Source organism: Triticum urartu, chromosome 6A (assembly GCF_056163025.1).
Source record: "Triticum urartu cultivar PI428250 chromosome 6A, HENAU_Tu73, whole genome shotgun sequence".
Lineage (NCBI taxonomy): Eukaryota > Viridiplantae > Streptophyta > Magnoliopsida > Poales > Poaceae > Triticum > Triticum urartu.
In genome coordinates, this window is record NC_141878.1 from 600,361,226 (window position 1) to 600,388,624 (window position 27,399).

Here is a 27,399-nt window from a genome sequence, read left to right on the forward strand (position 1 = left end):
TTTTGTGAGCGTGCCTTGGTGTTGGCTGTGTGCATCCTAGCTATGCAGAGGCCGGGTGTGTGCTCATTGTGTTTGTATCTTCTTGTTAGACTCTGTATATACTGGGCCTAAATGTGTTATAGTTGTAATTGTATTTGTACACGATGATGTACCCCCTATATAATACAAAGGTCACTCCACGCTTGGAGGTGTGCCACAAACCCTAAAACCCTTTGTTTCACATGGTATCACGCCTACCGATCTAACCTACGTCTTCCGCTCCAACCCCGCCGCCAGCTGCCGTCGTCATGTCGCATCCGGCCGCCGACACCGCCGCTGCCCTTACAGCGTCCCTCGCCACCGCATCGACTACTGCCGCCGCTGGTGCGGGTCTCCGATCCGTCGCCACGGACCATGCGTTCCTACCGCCGTCGCTCGCGGCTCTCCTCAATGGAGGGGCTGCGCCCTACACGACGGAGGGTTCGCTCGGCCCCCTGTCGACGCGATCTGCAGGCCACCAGTACACCGGCCCCGTCGCCTACCAGTACGCCGGCTACTCCTCGTCGCCCTCTGCATCTACCCTGCTTCCGGCCGCCTCGTACCCGCTGGTACCTGCGCCGCCGCCCTCGGCCGCCCCGCATCCGATGATGCGCCCGGCCGTGTCTGACCCGACTGCTGTCGTCTACACCGCAGCGGGCTCGTCTGTCGCCGATGCCCCTCACGTGGCCTACGGCGGCTATGGTGGCCTTCCTCTATATGGTGCCCCGTACGGCTCTTCGCCCGCACCTCGGTCCGGCACCCCCGCGGCCTCCTCGCTGTATGGTCCGCCGGCAGCGTACGGTGCACCGTCGTCCCACGGCGTTGCGGCGTATGGCGCTCCACATCAACCCCCGTCCGCGCCGCCGCCCTACATGGATCTTGAAGCTACTTTGGCTGCGATCTCCTCGCCGTCGTTCCTGTTCTCGCACCTCCTCCCGGTCAAGCTCAAGCCGGATAACTACCTCTACTGGCGTGCGCAAGTGCTACCTTTGCTTCGCAGCCATTACTTGGAGGGCTTCGTCGACGGTACCCTGCCGTGTCCGCCTCCGCATCATCCGATGTTTCGTGCGTGGATTGCTCAGGACCAGGCCATCCTCTCGGCGATACAATCCTCCCTGGGCGAGGGTGTTGCCGGCCTGGTTCTCTTTGCCGTGACATCTCATGAGGTGTGGGACATCCTGGAGTCGAGTTTTTCCTCGCAGTCTACTGCGCAGAGCATGTCCATCCGCGCTAAACTTGCTGACACTCGCAAGGACAACGGGTCGGTGACACTCTTGCTTCCATTGGCGAACCTCTTCGTGACACTGAGTTCACATCCTACATCCTTGCGGGCCTGGATAGCGACTACGACTCGTTGGCGGAAGTGATCAATGAACGCAAGGTTCCTATCCGTCCTCAGGATCTCTACAGCCGCCTCCTCTCAACGGAGCAACGGCTCAACGCACACCGCCCGGACACTCCCGTGGACCTCTCTGTTAACGCTGCGTATCGTGGCAAAGGAGGTGGCCGCGGCCCTTCTACTTCCTCGGCTGGGGGGGGGGGGGGCAAATCCGGTGGTAGTACATCCTCGGGTCAGCAGCCGTCCTCGTGTCCTGGCTCCTCTGTGGTCACTATTGATGGCCGTCCACGTGCATGCTGCGCTGCGTGTGGAGCGGCCCAGCCGTGCCAACTCTGTGGTCTGCCAGGTCATGTTGCCTCTCGCTGACATCGTCGCTTCAAGACCGACTTCCTCGGCCTCGGCAACAACGGCAAGGGCAATGATCGCCAAGTTCTTATGGCGCAGCAGGGACATACGCCTTCATATCCTATTGATCCTTCCTGGTCCATGGATACTAGAGCAACAGCCCACGTGACGAATGAACTGGGCAAGCTCAACGTTCAGCAACCCTACCATGGCCACGATAAGGTTCACACAGCGGATGGGGCAGGTATGCACACCTCTCATATTGGTCAGGCATCACTTCTCACGAACACCTCTAGGAATTTGCATCTTAGAAATGTTCTTCGTGTTCCCTCTGTTACTCGTAACTTACTCTCTGTTCCTAGACTTACTTAGGATAACAATGTCTTTTGTGAGTTTCACCCGTTTCATCTTTTTGTTAAGGACCGAGCTACGAGGGACATACTTCTTAGAGGTCGTTTTCACCGAGGCTTGTATGCTCTGGATGCGCCCACCACCGTGCCTGCTGCCGCTGCTGATCTTCAGGTCTTCAGCGGGGTTCGCGTGTCTCCTGCATTGTGGCATTCACGTCTTGGTCACCCTGCGTTACCCATTGTTCGCCATGTTCTCCACCGTCATGAGCTACCGTCAGAGTCTAGAAATAATGATGCTGCTATCTGTGATGCCTGTCAGCAAGGCAAGAGTCATCAGTTACCTTTTTCTGTTTCCAACCACATAGTCAAAACTCCTCTTGAGCTTGTGTTTTCAGATGTATGGGGCCCTGCCCAGCTGTCTGTTAGTGGTCATGAATATTATGTCAGTTTCATTGATGCTTATAGTCGGTTTACTTGGTTATATCTTCTTAAACGCAAGTCTGATGTTTTTGATGTATTTCTTCAGTTTCAAGCACATGTTGAGCGTCTTCTCAATCGTAAAATCATTCATGCGCAGTCGGATTGGGGGGGGGGGGGTGAGTACCGCAATCTTAGCACTTTCTTTGAAAAACTTGGGATTGCTCATCGTGTGTCCTGCCCACACATACATCAGCATAATGGTTCGGCTGAACGTAAGCATCGTCATATTGTTGAAACTGGGCTAACCTTGCTAGCACATGCATCTGTTCCGTTTCATTTTTGGAATGATGCCTTCACCACAGCCTGTTTTCTTATAAATAGGCTCCCTTCACGGATCCTTCATATGAAAACTCCACTTGAACTCTTGCTTGGTCAAACTCCTGATTACACATTCCTTAAGGTGTTTGGGTGTGCATGCTGGCCACACCTCCGTCCTTATAACAATCGCAAGCTTGAGTTTAGATCCAAACGATGTGTCTTCCTTGGGTATAGTTCTGTTCACAAAGGGTACAAATGTCTTCATGTTCCATCTAATCGTGTGTATATTCCCCACAATGTTGTCTTTGATGAACATGTTTTTCCCTTTTCTGCTCTACCCGCATCTGTTGCCGCCTCCACACCGCCTGTGCACCCCTCCAGTACCTTGCCTGGTCAACTTTTAGATGCTGCACATTCGCCCCTTTTGTTGTCTAACCATGGCACAGGTATTGGAAGAGGCGCACGCTTGCAGCTTCTGGATGAGGAAGAACCACCGACTCCCTCCTCCACGACCCCGCACGACGATCAGCTGGCCACCTGCATGCCCCATGCAGCTTGCCCGCCAGCTGGCCGTGCCCCGGCTCAGCGGACTGCCTCGCCTGGGCCCGGGACTCCTTCGCCGGCTGCATCCACGCCGGCCTCACCTGGGCCGGCCTCAGCTGAGCCAGCCTCCCCTGTTCGGCCCACTACGCCGCACTTGCCTGGGCCGGCCTCGCCTGTCGGGTCTCCTACGCTGAGCTCACCTGGGCCGTTCGTGTCGCCTGGGCCAGCTTTGTCCTCCGGTGGACTGTCGTCCCCTGTTCTGTCGCCATCGGCCACGTCTTCACCGGCTTCCTCGCCGTTGGACTCTTCTAAGGCGGTGGTTTCCTTGCCGCTGTCAATGGCTCCTTCACCACCACCTGCCCCCGCTCCTGTGTTGCGTCCTCATATACGCAGCAAGAGTGGCGTGGTTCAACCGAAGAAGCGCACGAACGGGACTGTTGCCTGGCTCGCGACTTGCATGGCGCAGGCACAAGCGGATCCTACTGGTGAACCAAGGCATTTTCAGGCAGCTATGAGCATTCCACACTGCCGTCTTGCGATGGAACAAGAATACCAAGCTCTTCTTCAGAATGGCACGTGGTGTTTAGTTCCTCCTAGGGCAGGTGTCAATGTTATTGATTCTAAGTGGGTGTTTAAGGTTAAGCGACATGCCGATGGTTCTATTGAGCGATACAAGGCTCGCCTGGTTGCTAAAGGATTCAAACAACATCAGGGTCTTGATTATGAGGATACCTTCAGTCCGGTGGTTAAACCCACTACCATTCGACTTTTGCTCTCACTGGCTGTTACTCGCGGATGGTCTCTTCGTCAACTTGATGCTCAGAATGCCTTTCTTCATGGGGTATTAGAGGAGGAGGTATATATGCGTCAGCCTCCTATTAGCTCCATTCACTAAGGGGGAAACCAAGGGTAGCATGGTTCTCGTCACAACACGGTTTCCATCTATAGCTCAAATGGTGAAAACAACTGATCCAGTAGAACTGCACAGTTTGGAGCCTAATGAATTTTTCAAATTCTTTGAAACATGTATATTTGGTCATAGCAAACCTGGGCATTATGAAGATGACTTAATTGATGTTGCACGAGGTATTGCAAATAAACTAAAGGGTTCACCACTAGCAGCCAACACAGTTGGTCGGTTATTGAAGAAAAACCATTCTCGGGAATATTGGCTAGGAGTTCTTGAAAAGAATGAGTGGAAAAATTCAAAAGATTATGATGATATTATGCCTTCTTTGAAAATTAGTTATGATTACCTTCCTTTCCTTCTAAAAAAATGTTTTTCATATTTTTCTCTCTTCCCTGAAGATTATAGGTTTTACAATTTAGAAATTACTAGCTTTTGGATCGCAATTGGTATCTTAGAATTTAGTTGCCAAGACAAGAATAATTACTTAGAAGAACTAGTGGACAATGGTTTTCTCATAAAGGGAGTTGATAAGTCTGATGATCAATACTATGTGATGCATGATTTATTGCATGAACTATCCCGGAGTGTTTCATCACAAGAATGTGTCAATATAAGTAGTATAAGTTTTAGTTCTGATGATATCCCACGATCTATTAAACATTTGTCGATCACCACAAAGAATATATATGATGAAAGTTTTGGGGAGGAAATAGGTAAACTGAAGCGTGTGATAGACATTGCAAGTTTGCGTTATTTGATGATTTTTGGATTACATGGTCGAACAATAGCTCATATTTTAAAAGATACATTTGAAGAAATAAAGGGTCTCCGGGTTCTAGTTATAGCAATGAACACTCCGGAATCTTTGCCAAACTATTTTCCAAACCTTTTACACCTCCAATTCCTTCAAATTAGATCACCTTATCGCTGGAACAAAATGACGTTACCTAGCACATTGTCTAGATTTTACCACTTGAAATTTCTGGACCTCAATGGCTGGAATGGTAGTGAAAAGTTGCCTAAAGACATTAATCGCCTTGTGAATTTACGACATTTCCTTTCTTCCAAAGAACTCCATTCCTATATTCCTGAGGTTGGAAAGATGAAGTGTTTACAAGAGCTACAAGAGTTCCATGTTAAGAAAGAGGGAGTTGGCTTTGAATTGAGAGAGCTGGGGGAACTGGCACTGCTAGGAGGAGAGTTCCGTCTATGTAATCTTGAAACTGTGACATCCAAAGGAGAAGCTAGTACTGCCAAACTAAAGAATAAAAAGAATCTAAAAGGGCTGACATTAGTTTGGAGTACAGAGCACCGGACCATAAATGATGATGTTCTTGATGGTCTTCAACCACACCCTAATCTTAGGGTGCTTGGCATTATAAATCCTGGTGTTGCCCCTTGTCCTAGATGGTTGTGTGGTGACATTAGCATAAAAGGGTTGGAGGATCTCCATCTGGAGGGTGTATCTTGGGGGACTCTTCCAGCTTTTGAGCAGGTACCACACCTCAGTAGTCTCACTTTGAAAAATATTGCTGGGATGAGTGTGTTCGGGCCTGGCTATAGTGGTTTTACAGAAAGAAGTTTGATGCACCTGAAGAAACTTGAGTTTGAGAATATGCCAGAGCTTGAGAAGTGGGTCGGGGAACCCAATAGCTGTCTATTTTCAAGGCTTGAAAGCATCAAGGTTGGAGGTTGTCCGCTTCTCCGTTTGTTTCCCTTCTTGAAGTGCTCTGACCTATTTACCAACCTGTGTAGTCTTCATATTGATAACTGCCCCAAGTTGTCTCAGTTCCCATCCATGCCTCACACCTCCACACTAACAGATATTCGTGTGGAAACTGGCGGGTCAAAGCTATTATATGACGGTAAGGAATTGAGCATTAAAGGCTATACCGGGGCTTTGGCTTTCCACAATATGGATAAAGTAGAGGTTATGAAAATTACGGATGTGTCACGCATATCATTTTCAGACCTCCAGAAACTAAATTTGTTGAGAAGTATACATTTCAAGAAATGCAACAACATGTTTTCTGCAGAACTGGATGATAGTATTTTCCTCCATTCAGTTCAGAATCTTTACATGCAAAAATTATGCATTACTGGAGAATTGTTCTCAAAGGTTTTGAAGTGTTTCACGACCCTTTCCCAGCTTACCATCAAAAAGTGTAAGAGGCTTGAACTTCTAGCTATGGAGGATAGAAGACTCTCAGGCCTCAAGATGCTCCAATCATTTACAGGATCGGGTTGTAGGAACTTGTTCTCTCGGTGGCCCATGGGCGAAGTAGGTGGAGGAGCTGATGCCATCAAGCCTTTCCCTACTTCCCTCAGGGAGCTTGATATTTTCCAAGAGTCAAGCATGAAGTCAATGGGTCTGCTCTCAAACCTCACGTCTCTCACCAGTCTAAGTTTGACATGTTGTCAAGGATTGACAATGGATGGGTTCAATCCTCTCATCATGGTCAACCTCAAGAAATTTACTGTAAATGCTATGTATCAATACGAGAACATGTCTATAGTAGGGGATCTGTCGTCAGAGATTATAAGGAGTAACCCAATCCATGCGGGTTCATTCCAGCTGGAACAATTTGTGGTGGATAGCATCTCGGCAGTGCTTACTGCTCCCATCTGCAGCCACCTTGCCGCAAGCCTCCACACATTGATGTTCAGTTCTGATGAGCGGGCAACAACCTTCACGGAAGAGCAAGAGCAAGCGCTGCAGCTCCTCGTCTTCCTCAAACATCTCGAATTTCGATATTGCTATAATCTGCAGTCCCTCCCTCAAGGGTTACGTGACCTTTCTTCTCTCAAGGAACTAAGTATGTACCGTTGTGAGAAAATGCAATGCCTGCCGCCCAAGGAGGGCCTCCCCGCTTCACTGGAAACACTACAAGTGTCGTTCTGCAGTCCTGAGGTTACTGGGCAAGCCAGGAAACTGGAGGAAAGTGACCCATGGTTTTTGTAATAGGATCAGATACGTAACCCACCCTAGTCTTAAATTGATGAAGCTTCTAAGACCTGACGGTCTTACATGTTTCAATTGCAGGGCTAAACTAGGGAGGAGCAGCGAGAGAGAGAGAGGGAGGGTGCTCGCGCACGGGGGATCTGCGAGTGGTGGAATCTTCGCCGCTCTCTCTCGGATCTCGGGGTTTTCCTGCCCCCCTCCACCATGTCTCTCCTGACAATCGCCGCCGATGGGGCACGAGGGCGTCCAGCGCAGAGATGGTCGCGGGGTCGCACAATTGCAGTGAGCCGGTCGTGATCCGCCCCCAACCCTGGTACCTCTCTCTCTCTCTCTCAGCGCCTTAATTTGTTGTGGGTGTCATTTGTCTGAGCTATTTGTACGCGTGCGTCGGTAGATCTAGGTCGTCATGTTAGGAGGTGCAACACCTGAATGCTTAGGGATTTGTGGTGGGTTGGGCTCGTAGATTTCCCAAATTTGTCCCTTCATGGTTGTTGCGTTCAGAAATGCTTACCGATTAGAAATGCCAAAACAATACAAGTCAGATGAGTTTTTCTGTGCTTGCTCAATTGGCCTGATTCCCCTCTTTGTCTATAAATCATGATACTGGATTGATGTAGACATCACTTGTTGCTAAAAAAATTTAGGTGCCCCCCGAGTTAATAGGAAATTGAATGGCAAAGGTCTAGAGTGGCAGATGCAGGGTTCAGGAGAGGAAATTGATTTGTCTTCATCATCATGATCATCTTATTCCTCGGCTGACAAATGAGCAACAGGTAAACACTTATAATTCAGGCACTTGCTTCTATTCGTTCGAGATTTGAGCAGAACTCAGATTAGAGAAGAATATGATCCCCGGGTTCCCTTTATATATTGGAACTCATTTTGAATTGGTCGGGTGCTATTTTACAAAAGATCAAGTTGTTTCTGTAGGAATCCTTGCTCTCTTTGCATTAATGCACTGATAATCTTCTTCAGACTTCTGGACTTCTTAAGAAACATGTCCGTACCCTGTCCCCAGTCTTAATTTGAGCTGATGCCTCCCCATTTGCGTAGCTTCTGAGACCTGACGGGCTACTTGTTTCAGTTGCAGTGATGTAGATGTATCCTGTCAGTGTTGTGGAGCTAGGTACATTAGGATCACACATTCAAGTCAATCTGCCTGTAAGTACCAAAAATCAACTTATGCTCCTTTGTTCATTTTTCCATTCACACCGCATGCAGCCCATTCACACGCTTCTGTGTTTTTACACATTGTATGTCATAGGAACACAACTTCTTTTTTTGCAAGCTGGACTATTGATTTCATATACGGTTTTGTTAGTTTTCTTCCCTCTCTTACTACAGCGCACTTATTTTTGCAATGACATCAAGCAGGAATTTGCTAGCTAGGAGATTAAGGCAATACACTCTGCAATCTTTCTTTTTTCAGAACTATCTGAAGACTTGAATAATGGAGCATGTGACAGCAGGTTAAATCGTTCTGTTGGTAGCATGGTTTCATTCTGCAAACTGTGCTTCATCTTGAGGGAAACAACACTTATGATGGTAGCTTTCTGACAGTTCCAATGTTGCAGCACTATCAAACAAAAAAGGAGGTAAGAGACTCTTCGTACAGAGCATTCCAATGTTGTGATCTTTATTTCTAGAAAATAATGTTCTGATTATGATCTTCCTTCTCTCAGGAACATCCTGAACGTCTAGGTATGTTTGTGATAAACACTATGTGGCGTTTGTTCTTCATCAGTTCTTTGTTTGTAATATCAAATTAAAAAAAGGAGGTATGTTTGTTCTTCATCAGTCCTTCAATTGTAATATCAATGTTTTATTAAGGTTTGAAATATGATTCTAACTTCCATATTATGGAACACTGCAGGTTCTGTACTTGACTTCCATGGGCCATTTGCCAATTCATTTCTGCACTCATTGGTCGGAACAAGTATCAAAACATGTATTCTGATTTCTGAAGCTTAAGACTGGTATGCTATTCAGTGTTCGGGGACAATTGCCGGTGCATATCTGTTTTGACATATTAATTTCGTATACTTTGATGGCTTATGATAGATTTCAATCATATCCAGTTCTGCAGTTAACTCATGAAGTGCGATTATTCAGATTCTGCAGAATAACTGGAAGGACTCTGTCAGTTGGCAAATCTTCCATCCAAATAATAACAGCAAAGGAAGATTTTTCTGAAGCAGGAACTCGAGATAGGTAAGTTGGCCACTCATAAGCTCAGATTGCTGGTATCATATTGTGCGTACTCTTTGATTGATGTTGTACGTAGTAACTGTTTTCACATAATTGACTCCCCTACTTTGATTTCCATTCAATATACCAAATCCTGCTGTCAACTCACAATAAGTTGAATCTTTCTGCTCCTAATTTTCAGCGGCATGGCAAACACTTGTATGTGCAGACAACAATTCTCCAACGGCAACGACACGCACCAAGCCATGGCATCCCACTTTCTCAATGACGCGCTTCCCGCGGCCCGCGCCATCCTGCTCGCAGAACCGGGCCACCCTCCTGTTCCGCACCAGCATGCTGTGCTCCACTTGGTGGCTTGTGATTGCTCTTGCTCGATCGATGCTAACCTCAACATCTGCCTTTGATGTGCATGCCCTCTAGCTGTGTGCTCTGCTACTGCTACTCCCTGTAGCCCAACTTGTACGTCTACCTTGCCATCTTCGACTCTGGCAGGGCATGTGCCCACGTCACCGGAGTAGCCTCAGACCGACACTGAGCTGCTGCGAATTCGGCCAATTCATCACGAAGCAGATGAAGGTAATCCTTACTGATGCGCGGCAGCATTTCTTGTGCTTTTCCATTAGATCATTGCCTTGATTCCAGTTCTTTTTTTATATCTTCAGTCCCTAGTCCCTACAGCAGGAACAGCTACCCGATCATATATTCTGAAGTTCAAAGTGATATTCTGTTTTGTGTTCAGGAATCCACGACCGATGCTGGTACGTAGTGTATTTTTTTTAACGGAATTACTTCCTCTGCTTTAATTTCGTCCGAAAGATTTCAGTACACCCAGATCCTGCTGCTACCTCTTGAATAAACTGAATTTTGCTACTGCCAACTATCAGCCTAACCTGTTTGTACGTGATGTACTTTACAGCGGAGCGGCAACTGCTTCTATGTGTACGAGGTCCTCAATGTTCACCGCGTCATGTGCCTCTGGCGTTTTCACTTGCGCGCTAGCTGTGTCCTGCCCCTCCTACGTCAACAACCTCACCATCTTCAACTCCGGCACTGCCTGGCCCCACATCGCTGGTGTAATTTGTGGCCAACACCGAGCGGCCTGTCCATCACTTTTGCGTGATGTTCTAGGCAAGCAGCAGCTAGCGCATGCTCATTTAGCTCCGATGGTGTGACATTGGTATACCTTCAGTGCAGCCGTTACGTAAACGAGACTTAGCAGGCATGAACATTGATCATCACCTTCCTTGTAAAAGAAGGCGTGATGGTTCATCGTGTAGGTACCAAAATATATATTATGTATGTAACACGAGACACCAAGACATCAAGAAATGTGTCTCGTTTGAACTGCTTGGTAAATCTTACAGAGCCATTCTAGAACTAGATATCCTCCTTCTCTGCTTAAATACTAGGCAGATGCCGTGAAGGCAACTGAATGTACACAAACAGGAGAGCAGTAACTATCCATGACAGCTTCTAACTGTTGTTGGTGGCAAGCAAACAGGAGAGTAGATCACCAAGTCTTTGGCAGCTATTTGCTTGATGTTATATTTTGAGTTAATAAAAATGCCCTCTATCAAAAAAGCCTTTGGCAGCTAGCTAGCACAGCTACTTCATTGTACAGTACTACGTACAGCTCATGAGCTTGATGAAAAGATTTAAGTATGCTTAATTAGTTACCCATATTCATCGATCGACTTTGCTAATTCAGCCGTGTGTCGTCGTGTTTGCACCATACTAGTAGGATGGAACGGGAGAGTAATTCCATTCTAAAAAAAATCAATAATAGATATTTTATTCTGCTTAAATTGTCCCAACAATTGATCCACAAGCACAGTTAATTAGTATATATATATTAATTAATTAGCACAATTAATGTTAATGAAAATATAAGGGGATGTAGCTCAAATGATAGAGCACAATTAATTGGCATTTAAGAGGCAGGGGGATCGATAAGAAAATTTAAAAAAACACTATGTGTGACGCTACATGGGCTGTTCCTTGGATCATTATTAGGCCACATTTCTTGCAACTAAAAAGGACCTAAAGAGCGAGCGGAACTTAGGCGAGTACTGCATGATCCTTAGAGAGTTTGACGATAGAAAGACGAGACTACAGAATTGTGAGTTTGTCCACGAACACCGTGCAAGTAATGACGAGGCACACAGATTAGCTAGATCATCCACTACACTTTGTATTGGTAGACATGTGTGGCTTATTGATCCACCGGATCACATTTGTATCCCTTTAAACATTATTGAATGAAATAAAGGGCAGTGTTCTTCTAAAAAACCCGATGGAATGTAACAACGTTGGGCCATCACCCGCACGGACTTATCGCGACTAATTATCACTCCCACCCAAAAAGAACTAATGATCACTCTCTCTTTTCCTCATAAAAATCGCGTCTAATTATTGAGACTGATTTTACAAACATTGAAGGTGATGGAACTCAAAGCTGCGGATCTCCAAAAAGTAGCAACATGTCTACAACATATCAAGTGGTTGTTGATTGTAAAAATAAATAAAATCCGGGCAGTTGGTCTTGTATGTTTAGGCTTCACAGCTTAGTGGCAAGGTGCCATCAGAATGACAGTGTTTACGGTGGCAAAGCAGAGCTAAGAGCAACAGTTCAATAATCTAAATTATTATATGATACCAGGAAGATCGACAACACATCGACTCGCCCTGTGTTTTCAACTAGACCAAACACATAGAACGCTCGGGGAACATATTGATTGATTCTCTTTAGTGTGGATCAGCAGTTGAAGCCACATTGCCCCAAGGCGTCGGCCTTCCAGGCATCAAGGGGGCGATCTTCATTCACGCGATATATAAGGAAAATTGATCCGACTCTGAATCCTGGCTCTGACTACCTTGGCGTCATCCAAGGACGTCCTCACCGTCCGGCCACATCCTCCTCACCCGAGCTCCAGCCTCCGCTGGCCTCGCCACGGCTCTGCTCGCATGTTGTTGCTGCATCCATCATCTGAGGCCGATTCTTAAGTAGTTGCAACACAGTAATTATTTTTCCTAAGCATGCAACTCTTTCATATCAACAAATCAAGCATGTATGCCATGTCATCAACTTGCCATTTCTCTACTGTTTTTTTTTCCTATGCATGCAGCCTTTCCACATCAACAAATCATGCACTTACCCTATCATCTACTCCCTCCGTTCCTAAATATAAGTCTTTTTAGAGATTCCACTACAAACTACATATGTATGTATATAGACATATTTTAGAGTGTAGATTCACTCATTTTGCTCCGTATGTAGTCCATTGTGGAATATCTAAACAGACTTATATTTAGGAACGGAGAGAGTACTTCACAATCAATCCAATATTCACGGCATTAGTTCCGTGACGACGTTGTGGGTTATCTTCTAGTTAAAAATATATACAAACTATTTCTCATTTTCACCCACTGAAACAGTCTTGGATAGGCAAGAGCATTGAGGTAGTGTGTTTTCCGCTGAGCTGGATTATTCTTTCAGTGATTTTATTTTTTGAGAATCATTTTTTCAGTTTTTTTTACAGGTAGAATCATTCTTTCAGTGGGTTAGGATGGAGTTCAAATCACACCAGCCCAGGAGAAAGCTGGATCATAAGTCCTAGAATGGAGGCCCATCACGTATCCACTTTTCCGAAAGGCCCTTCCTTTCTGTTTCTCAAAAAAAAAAAAACATCGTTTGCGTCGCCGGCGGGCGGCGTGGCAGGAGGAGGTGCGCGGCGTGCTGGATCTAGGGCAAGGGGTGCCGTCCAGGCTTCTCGGCGTAGCGGATGGAGGCCAGGAGGGGATCGAAGGGAGGTCGGCCACCCATTCAATCCCCAATTACAGAGCAGCAGCGGCTACACGGCGGCGGCAAACGGGCTCAAGCGGAAGTCCGCAGCGGCTGTGGTAAGACATAGAGGACCGTAAGGGTTAGGAGTCTGCTCCTATCAATTTGTTGTATTTTAACACGCAATTTGCTGTGGGTAATGACAAAACACAGTAAAAAAAATCTAGCTCCTGTTGGGAAACACTGCCATGGTCATGGTACTAGACTCCGAGATGATCCTGCATCACATCTTTTTCGACCTTCCGTTGGCCTGGCCCAGCCCCTGGACCGATCCACTGTACATCAAATGATTTCTGGGCGACAAGCGTCCTTGCCTTGCCACCAATGATCAAATGTATCCTTAAATCTGCTTGTCCCAACCACCATGTGAGCCTGTCATCAACAATGCTAGCTGTGCACGCAGGCCCGGCTTGAATGCCATCACACAAACATAGGGAAAATAATAGCTCAACTAACACTGTTGTTGACAGATCTTCTTTGTAGATTATATATATGCTTTTTCTACTCTTTGGTCTTTGCCTTCGGTAAAATGCTTCATATATAGTTCGGTGGCGTTATATGATTTATTTACATCGTCATCTTTGCTCTCCATCTTTGTGGAAATGCCTCAGATTAACTATGATTATCTGATCGAGGCCCTTACTGCACAGCAAACAGGGGTCAGGTCATTCCGCTGTCACGGTGTCACCTAATCCCACCCAAAGATTCACATGTGTGAACACCTGTGACAACTCAAACTTGGTACAGTCCTTTGCAGGACGCGGACCACCAGACAAGCACCGAAAATTTCTCGCTACCCCATGTGATGATGTAAACCTGTGCGTCGATCTGTCTGTCTGTGACAACCACCTGGACCTGTCCACCTAACTATGCCGGCCTGGCTTGAATACCACCAGGCCATCAATAACACCCACCCCTATAAGGCAAGTCATTGAGGCCTCCTCGAAACTGCGCACACATTACAACTTCCTGCTGTTCTTTGCAGTACTCTCACCACACAGTCACTAATAACTTGCCGGAGGAGGAAGAGGAGGAGATGGAGACGGCGATCGGCGCGGCAAGCTGGCTCGTCGGCAAGGTGCTGAATAAGCTGTCCAATGACTTGGTGTCCTCGTATGTGGCAAGCACCGAGCTCGGCTTCAACTCCGAGCAGATCAAAACCAAGCTCAAGTACATGCAAGGACTGCTGGATGCGGCTCAGGACAGGGATGTGAGCAGCAACCGTGGCCTGCAGAGCTTACTGGAGGACCTGAGCAACAAGGCTGATGAGGCTGAGGATGTGCTGGACGAGCTCCACTACTTCATGATCCAGGACAAGTTGGACGGCACCAAGGAGGCAGGCCCGGATCTGGGCGATGGCCTACGTGGCCATGCTCTCCATGGTCGCCATGCTGCTCGCCACACAATTGGTAACTGGCTTCCATGCTTTTCTTGCTCACGTTCTCGTACACAAGATGATGGTTGTGGTACTGCTATTGCTATTACCAGTAACCCACACAATGCAACCAAGTCTGATAGCGGTGATGATGGTGGCTGTGTTCTGAAGTTGAAATTCGATAGAGTGGCCATGTCCAACAAAATCAAGTCAGTAATAGAGAGCATACATAACCTGTGTGATCCTGTCTCCGACTTGCTGAATAAAATCCCAAATAACAACACAACTATCACCACCAAAAGGCTCCACACGGGTTCAACAGTTGCACAAGATAAACTGTACGGGAGGGGTGCCATTTTTGAGAAAACTATAAATGCTCTGACCAATGGCACATATGATGGTGAAACCCTTTTTGTTCTGCCTTTTGTCGGTCCTGGGGGTATGGGAAAGACAACCTTCACCCAACACTTGTATAATGATGAAAGCATTGTGGGGCACTTCAATGTCAGGGTTTGGGTATGTGTCTCAACTTATTTTGATGTGCCAAACCTCACACGGCAGATCCTTGGATGCATACCTGCAGTTGAAAAAGAGGAACACAACTGCAGTGTTGAAACAGCCAATTTAGACCAGCTTCAGAAATCCATTGCAGAGAGACTGAAGACCAAAAGGTTTTTAATTGTCTTGGATGATATTTGGAAATGCAACAGTGAAAGTGATTGGAATAACCTTTTAGCTCCATTTAAAAGGGGGGAAACAAAGGGCAACATGGTTCTTGTCACCACTAGATTTCCCTCTATAGCACATATGGTGAAAACAACTGATCTAGTAGAGCTGCATGGTCTGGAGCCTAATGACTTTTTGGAATTCTTTGAAGTATGCATATTTGGTCATAGCAAACCTGTGCATTATGAAGATGACCTAATTGATGTTGCAAGAGAGATTGTTAAGAAACTAAAGGGTTCACCACTAGCAGCCAATACAGTTGGTCGGTTATTAAGGAATAACATTTCTCGGGAATATTGGATTAGAGTTCTTGAAAAGAATGAGTGGCAAAATGCAAAAAATGATGATGATATTATGCCTTCTCTGAAAATTAGCTATGATTACCTCCCTTTCCTACTAAAAAAATGTTTTTCATATTTTGCTCTGTTCCCTGAAGATTATAAGTTTTATAATTTGGAAATTACTAGCTTTTGGACTGCCATAGGTATCATAGACTCTAGTTACCAAAACAATAATAATTATTTAGAGGAACTAGTAGACAATGGCTTTCTCATGAAGGGAGTTGATAGGTATGATGATCAATACTATGTGATGCACGATTGATTGCATGAACTATCCCGTAATGTGTCGTCACAAGAATGTGACAATATAAGTAGTTTAAGTTTCAGTGCTGATAACATCCCACAATCTATTCGACAATTGTCAATCACCATAAATGATACATATGATGAAAGTTTTGAAGAAGAAATGGGTAAACTGAAGGGTAGGTTAGACATTGCAAATTTGCGGACTTTGATGATTTTTGGGTTATGTAATGCAAGCATAGCTAATGTTTTGAAAGACACATTTGAGGAATTGAAGGGCCTCCGAGTATTATTTATAGCAATCAACATGCCAACATCTCTGCCAAACAACTTTTCAAAACTTATCCACCTTCAATACCTTAAGATTGGTTCACCCTATAACTTAGAAATGACTTTACCTAGCACCTTGTCTAGATTTTACCACTTAAAATTCCTGGACCTACAAGCTTGGAATGGTAGTAGAAAGTTGCCTAGAGACATTAGCTGCCTTGTGAATTTACGCCATTTCAATTCTTCCAAAAAACTCCACTCAAATATTCCCGAGGTTGGCAAGATGAAGTGCTTACAAGAGCTAAAAGAGTTCCATGTTAAGAAAGAGGGTGTTGGGTTTGAATTGAGAGAGCTGGGGGAACTGGGAGAGCTAAAAGGAGAACTCCGCATATGCAATCTTGAAACTGTGGCGTCCAAGGGGGAAGCTAGTGCTGCTAAACTGAAGAATAAAAAGAATCTGAAAGGGTTGAAATTAGTTTGGGGTACGGAGCACCAAACCATAGATGATGATGTTCTTGATGGTCTTCAACCACACCCTAATCTTAGGGTGCTTGGCATTATAAATCCTGGTGTTGCACCTTGTCCTAGATGGTTGTGTGGTGACATTAGCACAAAAAGGTTGGAGTCTCTTCATCTGGAGGGTCTTTCTTGGTGTCCTCTTCCAGCTTTTGAGCAGCTACCACACCTCAGTAGTCTCACTTTGAAAAATATTGCTGGGTTGAGTGTGTTCGGGCCTGGCTTTAGTGGTGTTACAGAAAGAAGCTTCATGCACCTGAAGACACTTGAGTTTGAGAATATGCCAGAGCTTGTGGAGTGGGTCAGGGAACCTAATAGCCATTTGTTTTCAAGGCTTGAAAGCATCAAGTTTAGAGGTTGTCCCCTTCTCAGCTTGTTTCCCTTCATGGAGTGCTCTGACCTATTTACCAACCTGTGTAGTCTTCATATCGAAAACTGCCCCAAGTTGTCTCAGTTCCCACCCATGCCTCACACCTCCACAATAACATGTATTCATGTGAAAAATGATGGGTCAGAGCTATTATATGATGGTAAGGAATTGTGCATTGAAGGGTATGCCGGTGCTTTGGCTTTCCACAGTATGGATAAAGTAGAGGTTATGCATATTACAGATGTGTCACACATTTCATTTTCAGATCTCCAAAAACTAAATTCATTGAGAAGTTTATATTTCAAGAAATGCGACGACATGTTTTCTGCAGAAATGGCTGATAGTGTTGTCATCTGTTCAGTTCAGAAACTTGGTATAAAGGAATTATGTATTACTGGAGAATTGTTCTCAAAGATTTGAAGTGTTTCCCGGCCCTTTCCCAGCTTACCATGGGAGAGTGTGAGAGCCTTGAACTTCTGCCTGTGGAGGATGGAGGACTCTTGGGCCTCGAGATGCTCCAATCATTTACAGGATACAATTGTGGGAAGTTGTTCTCTCGGTGGCCCAAGGGAGAAGCAGGTGGAGGAGCTCGCGCCATCAAGCCTTTCCCTACTTCCCTCAAGGAACTTAGGATTTTCTTAGAGCCAAGCATGCAGTCAATGGGTCTGCTCTCAAACCTCACGTCCCTCACCAGTCTGGCCCTGTCAAGTTGTATGGAATTCACAATGGATGGGTTCAATCCTCTCATCACAGTCAACCTCAAGAAATTTGCCGTAGATGCTATGTATTCGAAGCAAGAGAACATGTCTATTGCAGGGGATCTGCTGTCAGAGATTGCAAGGAGCAAATTAGTGCGTGCAGGTTCTTTCCAGCTGGAAGAATTTTTGGTGGATAGCATCTCGGCAGTGCTTACTGCTCCCATCTTCAGCCACCTTGCCGCAAGCCTCCACACATTGATGTTCAGTTCTGATGAGCGGGCAACAACCTTCACGGAAGAGCAAGAGCAAGCGCTGCAGCTCCTCGTCTTCCTCAAACATCTCGAATTTCGATATTGCTATAATCTGCAGTCCCTCCCTCAAGGGTTACGTGACCTTTCTTCTCTCAAGAGACTAACGATCTTGGGTTGTGAGAAAATCTTATGCCTGCCGCCCAAGGAGGGCCTCCCCACTTCACTGGAAGAGCTGAGAGTATGGCGTTGCGGTCGTGAGCTAACTGAAAAAGCCAGAAAACTGAAAGAAAGTGACCCATGGTTTTCTGTAAGTGTTGTCTCCCCCTTCCAGGTACGCTAACCCACCCCAGTCTTAACATGATTTGAGGTGATGCCTCCCCATATGCCTGCCTTTGCTTCTAAGACCTGACGCTCTAACATGCTTTCCATTGCAGACATACTGAACTAAATTAACCAGGGAGCTCGTGCGCGGGGGATCTGGGAATGGTGGGAATCTTCGCCCCTCTCTCTCTCTCTCTCTCGACCGTCGCCGACGGTGGGGTGCGAGGGCGGCGGTGGAGCGGAACTATGGCGGCCAGCGGGGGATGGTCGCGGGGTCGCACAATCGCAGTGAGCTGGTCGTGATCAGCCCCCGACCGTGGTACACCTCTCTCTCTCTCTCTCAGCGCCTTAATTTGTTGTCGGTGCCATTCGTCCGAGCTGTTCGTGCGCGTGTGTCGGTGGATATAGGTCGGCATGTTAGGAGGTGCAACAGCTCACATTCCCCTGAATCCTTAGGGATTTGTGGTGCGTTGGCCTCCTAGATTTACCAAATTGGTCCCTTCATGGTTGATTACCGATTAGAAATGCCAAACAATAAAAATGTGATGAGTTTGTCTGTGCCTGCTCAATTGGCATGATTTCCCTCTTAGCTTAGTTCATATCATTTCCCTCTTTGTCTATAAATCATGATAATGGATTGATGTATGCATCACTTGTTGCTGAAAAAATTTAGGTGGCCCCCGAGTTCAACTATAGTAGGCGATTGAATGGCAAAGGTCCAGAGTGGCAGCTGCAGGGTTAAGGAGAGGACATTGATTTGTCTTCATCATCATCTTATTCCTCGGCTGACAAGTGAGCAACAGGTAAACACTTACCATTCAGGCACTAGCTTCTATTCATTCGAGACTTGAGCAGAACTTATATTGGAGAAGAATATGGTCTCAGATTCCCCTTATTGGAACTATGTTCCTTTTTATTTTGTTTCAAATTTTTTGAAAGAAGAGAACTATTTTGTTTCAAATTGATCAGGTGCCTTTTTTTTTTACCAAATCTCAAGTTGTTTTTGTAGGAATGCCTGTACCTAGCCTGGATTAATGCCTGTACCAAATTTCAAATTGATCAGGTGCCTCTCTTGTGCATTAATGCATTGATAACCGTCTTCGGACTTCTGGATAGACTTCTTAAGAAACACGTACGTAACCTGTCCCCAGTCTTAATTTGAGGTGATGCCTCCCCATTTGCGTAGCTTCTGAGACCTGATGGGCTACTTGTTTCAGTTGCAGTGATGTAGATGTATCCTGTCAGCGTTGTGGAGCTAGTTATATTAGGATCACACATTCAAGTCAATCCGCAGGTAAGTACCAAAAATCAACTTCTGCTCCTTTGTTCATTTTTCCATTCACACTGCATGCACCCATTAATTTACATACGGAATCTGTAGCCCAATCACATGCATTTGTGTTTGCACATTGTAACTCATAGGAGCACAACTTCTTTTTTGATATCATATACAGTATTGCTAGTTTTCTTCCCTCTCTTACTACAGTGCACTTATTTCTGCAATGACATATTACAGTTAGGATGGATGTGGCAGCTGCACGATTTCTCTTTTGAGCACCGTTATCATGTACGAATTTGCTATCTGCAATATTATGGCAATTCATTCTGCAATCTTTCTTTTTTCAGAAATTTCAGCAGACCCGAATAATTGGAGCATTTGACAGCAGGTTTAATCGTTCTGTTGGTAGCCTGATTTCATTCTGCAAACTGTGCCTCATTCGGAGAGAAACAACACTTCTGATGGTAGCTTTCTCACAATTCCAATGTTGGAGCAGTATCAAACAGAAAGGGAGGTAAGAGACAATCTTCGTACAGAGTGTTCCAATGTTGCGAGCTTTATTTTTATAAAATAAATCATGATAACATCCTGACTGTGTAGGTATGTTTGTGACACATACTTTGGGGCATTTCTTCTTCACCAGTCCTTCATTTGTAATATCAATTAAAAAAGGAGGTACGAGACACTATCTTTGTCGTGTCACGTACTATTAGGTGATTGTAATGTTTCATTAAGGTTTGAAAGATGATCCTAATTAACTTCCATGTTATGGAACACTACAGGTTCTGTACTTGACTTCCATTGGCCATTTGCCAATTCATTTCTGCACCCATTGGTTGGAACAAGTATCCAATCATGTACTCTGAAGATTAAGACATGGTACCCTATTCCGTGTAGATGCTGGTGCGTATCAGTTTTGACATATTGATTTCATATGTTTTTGGTAGATTTCAATATATCCAGTTCTGCAGTAAACTCACAAAGTGCAATTACTCAGACTCTGGAACAATTGCAAAAGCTCTATCAGTAGGCAATTTTTCCTTCAGGACGTAGCTCTTCCATCCAAAAAATAAGAGCACTGGAGGAAAGGTCAGTTGGCCGTTCTGTCCGTCAAAACTGGCCATCCCCTGTTGCTTATGCTGGCCTTTTGGGTTTGCGTCGCAATGACTTGTAAACTTGGTGTAATCTTCCAGGTTTTCCGCTAACTGTGCTTCCTATTGGCCAAGCCAAACAAGGCATTCTCATGATTAATTCATGGATGCTTCGGTTCCCAATATTATTCATGGAGCAATTACGCAGTTAATTCGTCCAGTTCGCTGTGAACCAAAAGAAGGTGCTTTACTGATATGCAATAATGTTTACTCTAATTCCCATGAAATCATCGTTGCCTTTTTTTTAATTTAGTGCCCTATTTTCTTCAGCCCACAAGGAGGAACAGTCATCAAAACATATACAGTGTCTGATATGCAATAATGTTTACTCTCAAGCTTAAATTTGGGGTATCGTATTCTGTGTCCAGGCTCTGGGGTTGATGCTGGTATGCAGTACCTGTTTTCACACAATTGACTTCTGGTTCTATGATTTCGGTTCTGCTGCTAACTCATGAATAAATTGAATCTTTCTTCTGTTATACAGTGGAGAGTGGCAAGCGCTTGTGTGTTTACACAATAAATCCCAGATGCTAACGATTGATGATAACCACATCGCCTGCCTTTGGTGTGCCCGCCCGCTAGCCATGTGCTCTGCTATTCCCCTGTAGTCCAAACTCGTTCTTTGACCTCGCCATCTTCGTCTCCGGCAGGGCATGTGCCCACGTCACCGGTGTAATTTGGGATGCTGGTACTTACTTTAGTTTTGACATCTCGACCTCCCATGCTTTGATTCCGTCCGAAAGATTCAGCATGCCAGATCCTGCTGTTACCTCACGAACAAACTGAATCTCTGTTTTCGACCTCAGTATTTCACTCATTCTGCAGACAATCGCAACCGAAGGTCAATTGTTTCTCTCGCAGTTAGCAGCTTTGCATTTAGAACAACTGCAACAATGGTGTGTTCTGAAGGAGCTGCACCGACCACAATTTCCAGAGGTCAGGTTGTCATTCTTTCCCCCTCCTCTGGCGCCCCTGCGGGCGGCAGGAGAAGAACCCTAGCCGCCGGCGCCTCTCCTCTCCCCCTCCCCTCTCCCCCCTCCCGCCGCTGCGAGAGGGCGCGCCCGGGCAAAGCCCGGCCGGCGGCGGCGGCGGTGGGGACTCTCACCCCCTTGTGCGGCTGGGGCTGGCGCGGGCCGGCACGGTCGGACCAGGGCGCTGCGGAGCGCGGGACGCGGCGGCGGCTCTGCGGGTGGCACGGGGCTCTCCGGCGGGCGTGGTGGGCTGCAACGAGGCGGGCCGTGCCCGGGGTCTGGATGTGGCGCCTCGGCCAGATCTGGCCCTGTGGCAACGAGGGCCGCGGGTGGTGCTGTGGGCGGGCGGCCACCTCTGCCGGGTCCTCCCTGCCTGGTGGAGGTGGGGGATGGTGGTGCGTGCTGGTGGTCGGGGACGGCGGCTGCGACTTTGGCGGCGGCTCGGCCAGATCTGACTTCTCAGCGGTGCGGGCCTCGGAAGGCTTGCGCTGCGGGCGGCCGCCTCGACCGGGGCCATGTCGGCTGGTTGGGGTGGCGGCGCAGTAGCGGTGGTTCGGCCCCCCTCTCCTGATGCTTGGGGTGCTTGGAGCTGTGGTCGGAGGCGTGGCCAGAGGGTGGAGCACGGTGGCTCGACGCTCCTTGTCTTTGGCTGGCCACGGTGGTTGGGGCGCTCCGGGGGTTGGCAGGGTGCCTCCGGGTTTTTTGCTGTTGCCAGAGGTGGCGACGGCGGCCCGGCCCCGGTTCGAGAAATGGCGAGGTGGCTGCAGCGTTCCCGGCAGCCGCCGGTGGCTTTCCCCTGCCCTGTTTCAGCCGGCTGGGTCCCATTCTCGCCCAAAGGGCTCGCCTTTCTGATAGCAGCGTCCGATGATCCGTGTGGAAGGAGGTGGGGTGGTCTTGGATGCCAGGGCGGCGGCTCTGGTGGTGGAAGCCCGGTGCTCGTGGGCGGAGGCCGTGGCTCAGGTGCTGCCCGGTGGCCATGGCCGTGTGGGCGGCGTGGTGGCCGGGGGGATGACGATCGGTGGTGGTGGTGCGGCTTCCGTACCTTTGCCAGGGGCAGTGAGCGTGGACCGGGGTGAAAACCTGCTGTCTTTGGGCAGTCCAGCGGCGGCGAGTTCGTCCCTTTCTTGAAGGCGCCGTCGCGGTCCTCATTGCCCGCCGTGTTGCTCCAGGGGAAACCCTGACCCTCGGTTCGGGCGGTGGCGGCACTCAAGTGTCGTAACCTTCCTGAAGGCACCGCCTTGGAGCTCATGGTCCATCGTCTGGAGCTTCATCTCTTCGCGGTGGCATGTTCACGGTTGAGGATCCCGGTAGCTATTGTACTGGCTGGGTGTGGTGTTGCTGCGTCTAGCGCCTATGTATCTAGCCTTGGGTGTGTGTGTGAGTTGTGGTGGCGTGTGTTTGTATCATATTGTGGTTGGTTGGTGCTTTATATATAAAGCGGGGTGAAAGCCTTTTTGGTAAAAGTGGCAACCCCTGTACCATCTGCTGGATTCTTGGACTTGCATTGCATTAACATGTGAACTTGGTTTAATCATTCAGGTTTTCCTCTCAATTTACTAACCAAAGCCCTGGAAAAGAAAATCATGATTCGAGACTGCTCTGGAGCAATTGGTGGCACAATTTATGGATTTTTTTCAAAACTATGACGCATTTTATAGCAAATTCGGAAACTATAGCAAAGAATGGAGAAAAATCAAAACTAGCACCCCGTCGGCCACGGGTGGGCCGAAAAGGGTGTTTTCGGCCTCCCTTTGGCCGAAATGGACTTTTCGGCCTTGCCTTGGCCGAAAAGGTGCGTGCTTGGGCTGAAAATACCTTTTTGGTCAGGAGTAGGCCGAAAAGTCCTTTTTGATCAGGAGTAGGCCGAAAAGTCCCTTGGGCCCACCTTTTCACGTTAATGGTTGACCGAAGTAGCATGGCTCCACTCTTCGGCTTACGTTAGGCCGAAGCGATTTTTTTTTAAAATTTTGGTATATAAATACTATGCAACCATTGCCCATCTTAGACATTAAAAAATATATTTTCGCGCAACGCTTTTCCCTCAATATTTTCCCGCCACCCGTTTCCCACCAACCCCTTCCCGTCATATGTTCCTGCCACCCGTTTCTCGCCAACCCCTTCCCGCCATATGTTCCCGCCAACCCTTTCCCGCCATACCACGGTATACCATTAAATAAATTCTTCATATTTAAAAAAAAATCATGTTTCTTAAAATCTTTTCCCTTTTTTCAAATGTATATAAAAAATCGAGCGGCCTGCCCCTCCTACGTCAACAACCTCACCGTCTTCAACTCCGGCACTGCCTGGCCCCACATCGCTGGTGTAAATTGTGGCCAACACCGAGCGGCCTGTCCATCACTTTTGCGTGGTCATCCTCCATGCCGTGATGTTCTAGGCAAGCAGCAGCTAGCACATGCTCATTTAGCTCTGACGGTGTGACATTGGTATACCTTCAGTGCAGCCGTTACATAAACGAGACTTCGCAGGCATGAACATTGATCATCACCTTCCTTGTAAAAGAAGGCGCGACGGTTCATCGTGTAGGTACTAAAATATATATTATGTATGTAACACGAGACACCAAGACATCAAGAAATGTGCCTCGTTTGAACAGCTTGGTAAATCTTACAGAGCCGTTCTTGAACAACTACCGTCCTTTTCTGTTTAAATATTAAGCAGATGCGATGAAGGCACCTGAATTTATACAGACATGAGTCACTATCCATCACAGCTTCTAACTCTTGTTGGTGGCAAGCAAACAGGAGAGTAGCTGAGTAGATCACCAAGTCTTTAGCAGTTATTTGCTTGATGTTACATTTTGAGTTAATAAAAATGCCCTCTATACCACGTGACACATGTGGTAAGCAATCCACACAATTTTATTTTAAAAAGCCCTCAATCAAAAAAGCCTTTGGCAGCAAGCTAGCATAGCCACTTCTTTGTACAGTACTACGTACAGCTCATGAGCTTGATGAAAAGATTTAACTGTACTTAATTAGTTACCCGTATAGATCATCGATCGACTATGATAATTCAGCCGCGCGTCGCGCTTGCACCATACCATACGATGGAACGGGACATTTATCCTCAAGCACAATTAATGTCAATGAAAATATAAGGGGATGTAGCTCAAATGGTAGGGCACTTTAATTGGCGGTCTTCGTTCCATCCACTCATCAACAGCCGATCCGAAAATAATGCTGCCCCCGCGTCGCTCTTCTTGGGCGACACGGGCAACGCCGCCGTACCCCAGCCTAACCTTCCCTCTCCTCCCATCTTTCCTTTTCAATTTGCTTAAACAAACCAGGATTCCTAATCAGGCGAAAGATAATCCCTACCCCTTTCTTATAGGTGGGGATTTCAATTTGCTTAGATTTCCAAATGAGAAAAGCCGTGGTAGGTTTGATAATCATTGGCCTTTCCTTTTCAATGCTGTCATCGACAGTCTAGATCTGCGAGAGGTTTCCATGATTGGAAGGCAATTCACTTGGGCGAACAGTCTTCCGAAACCGACATATGAGAAACTAGATCGCGTTTTAATGGATACCGACTGGGAATCTAAATTTCCTATGGTGTCTGTTCGTGCTCTACCTCGTATTGAGACTATATCAGACCACGCACCCATTCTCTTAACTACTGGTTTGCCACGACCACAACATAGACGCAAGTTCAAGTTCGAACTTGGGTGGTTTCTTCGGGATGGTTTCCATGACATGATCAAGGAGGTGTGGGAAAAACCGGTGGCCGGGCATACCTCAATTCACAAATGGAATAACAAAGTGCGTGCTTTACGCAAATTCCTTGGTGGTTAGGCTAGGCACACGGTGGGTATCGTCAAAAAGGAGAAGCTTCGTCTTTGATCTATAATTGATGAATTAGAAGCTTTGGCAGAGGTTAGACCTCTATCTGAGCATGAAATCGAGATCAAGAGTCATTCGAATGCACAGATAGCTAGCATGCTGTATGAGGAGGAACTCAAATGGTACCAACATAGTAACTCTCAGTTTATCCTGAAAGGATTCAAATATTAGATATTTCCGTGGAGTCGCCAGTGGCAAACACCGTAAGAAAATTATTCATTCCCTACAACAGGATGAGGGGACGATTGAGGGGCTTGAGCAACATAAAACTTATATTACTAATTATTATAAAAAATTGTTCGGAACCCCAGAGGAAGGAAATTTCTCAATGGACGAGTCCCGAACAGATAACATCGCACAGGTCTCTGATGAAGAAAACGACCTTCTAACAACCACATTTACTGGGGAGGAAGTTAGAAAGACGGTTTTCCTAATGGAGCACAACAAAGCCCTGGGTCCAGATAGTTTTCCCGCTGAGTTCTATCAGAACTTCTGGGAAGTCATCAAGCGGGATCTCCTACTTTTCTTTAGCGACCTACATGATGGCCATCTAGAATTGTTTCGCTTAAACTTCGGCGAGATTATTTTATTACCTAAGGTTAATGAGGTTGAAAAGATACAACAATATAGACCTATTTGCCTCCTTAATGTTAGTTTTAAAATACTCACGAAGGTTGCGAGTTAGGCTAAATTCGGTTGCTGAACACGTGGTCCGTCCTTCACAGACTGCTTTTATGCAAGGAAGAAACATCCTAGATGGGAGTTGTTATCCTTCATGAAATAGTCCATGAATTACATCGGAAAAAGTTGAATGGGGTGGTACCTAAAATAGACTTTGAGAAAGCTTATGACAAAGTCAAATGTCTATTTCTTCAACAGACTCTCAGAATGAAAGGATTTTTTACAGAGTGGTGCGCTATGATCCATAGCTTCATTTCTAGAGGTAGTGTTGCCATTAAGGTCAATGAAGACGTTGACACTATTTTCAAACGAAGAAGGGATTGCGACAAGGTGACTCGATATCGCCAATGCTATTCAATATAGTGGCGGATATGCTAGCGGTCATGATTGAGCGTGCCAAGGTTGATGGCCAAATTGATGAGGTAGTAAATCATCTAGTTGATGGTGGTCTCTCTATACTTCAATATGCCGATGATACGGTTCTCTTCATGGATCATGACCTCGAGAAAGCGAGAAATCTGAGATTAATTTTATCAGCATTCGAGCAACTCTCAGGTCTCAAGATCAACTTTCATAAGAGTGAATTGTTTTGTTTTGGCGAGGCTCAAGACGAGGCCCACATGTACGCTAAACTGTTCGGGTGTGGGTTAGGTCAGTTTCCGATCACATATTTGGGGATACCGATACATTATCGGAGACTCACAAATGCTGAATGGAAACACGTCGAGGAGAGACCACAAAAAAGAGTTAGCAGTTGGAAAGGTAAACTAATGTCTCTGGGTGAAGATTGGTCCTCATAAACTCAGTATTAAGTAATATGGTACTGAAGGAAATATGCCCTAGAGGCAATAATAAAGTTGTTATTATATCTCCTTATATCATGATAAATGTTTATTATTAATGCTAGATTGTATTAACTGAAAACTTAGTACATGTGTGAATACATAGACAAAATAGAGTGTCCCTAGTATGCCTCTACTTGACTAGCTCGTTAATCAAAGATGGTTAAGTTTCCTGACCATAGACATGTGTTATCATTTGATGAACGGGATCACATCATTAGGAGAATGATGTGATGGACAAGACCCATCC

The 27,399-nt window shown here is 46.4% G+C and overlaps 2 pseudogenes across 1 annotated transcript; both read left to right on the forward strand.

Annotated features, from left to right (window-relative positions):
- The first annotated feature begins 3,670 nt into the window (after positions 1 to 3,670).
- Positions 3,671 to 10,973, forward strand: LOC147967097 (putative disease resistance RPP13-like protein 1; annotated as a pseudogene).
- A 3,217-nt stretch (positions 10,974 to 14,190) lies between these two features.
- Positions 14,191 to 20,318, forward strand: LOC147967098 (uncharacterized; annotated as a pseudogene). Its single transcript, XR_015609136.1, has 7 exons — positions 14,191 to 18,375; positions 18,479 to 18,684; positions 19,039 to 19,168; positions 19,375 to 19,497; positions 19,583 to 19,659; positions 19,992 to 20,158; positions 20,245 to 20,318. The product of XR_015609136.1 is annotated as an uncharacterized LOC147967098 (transcript).
- Positions 20,319 to 27,399: the final 7,081 nt, after the last annotated feature.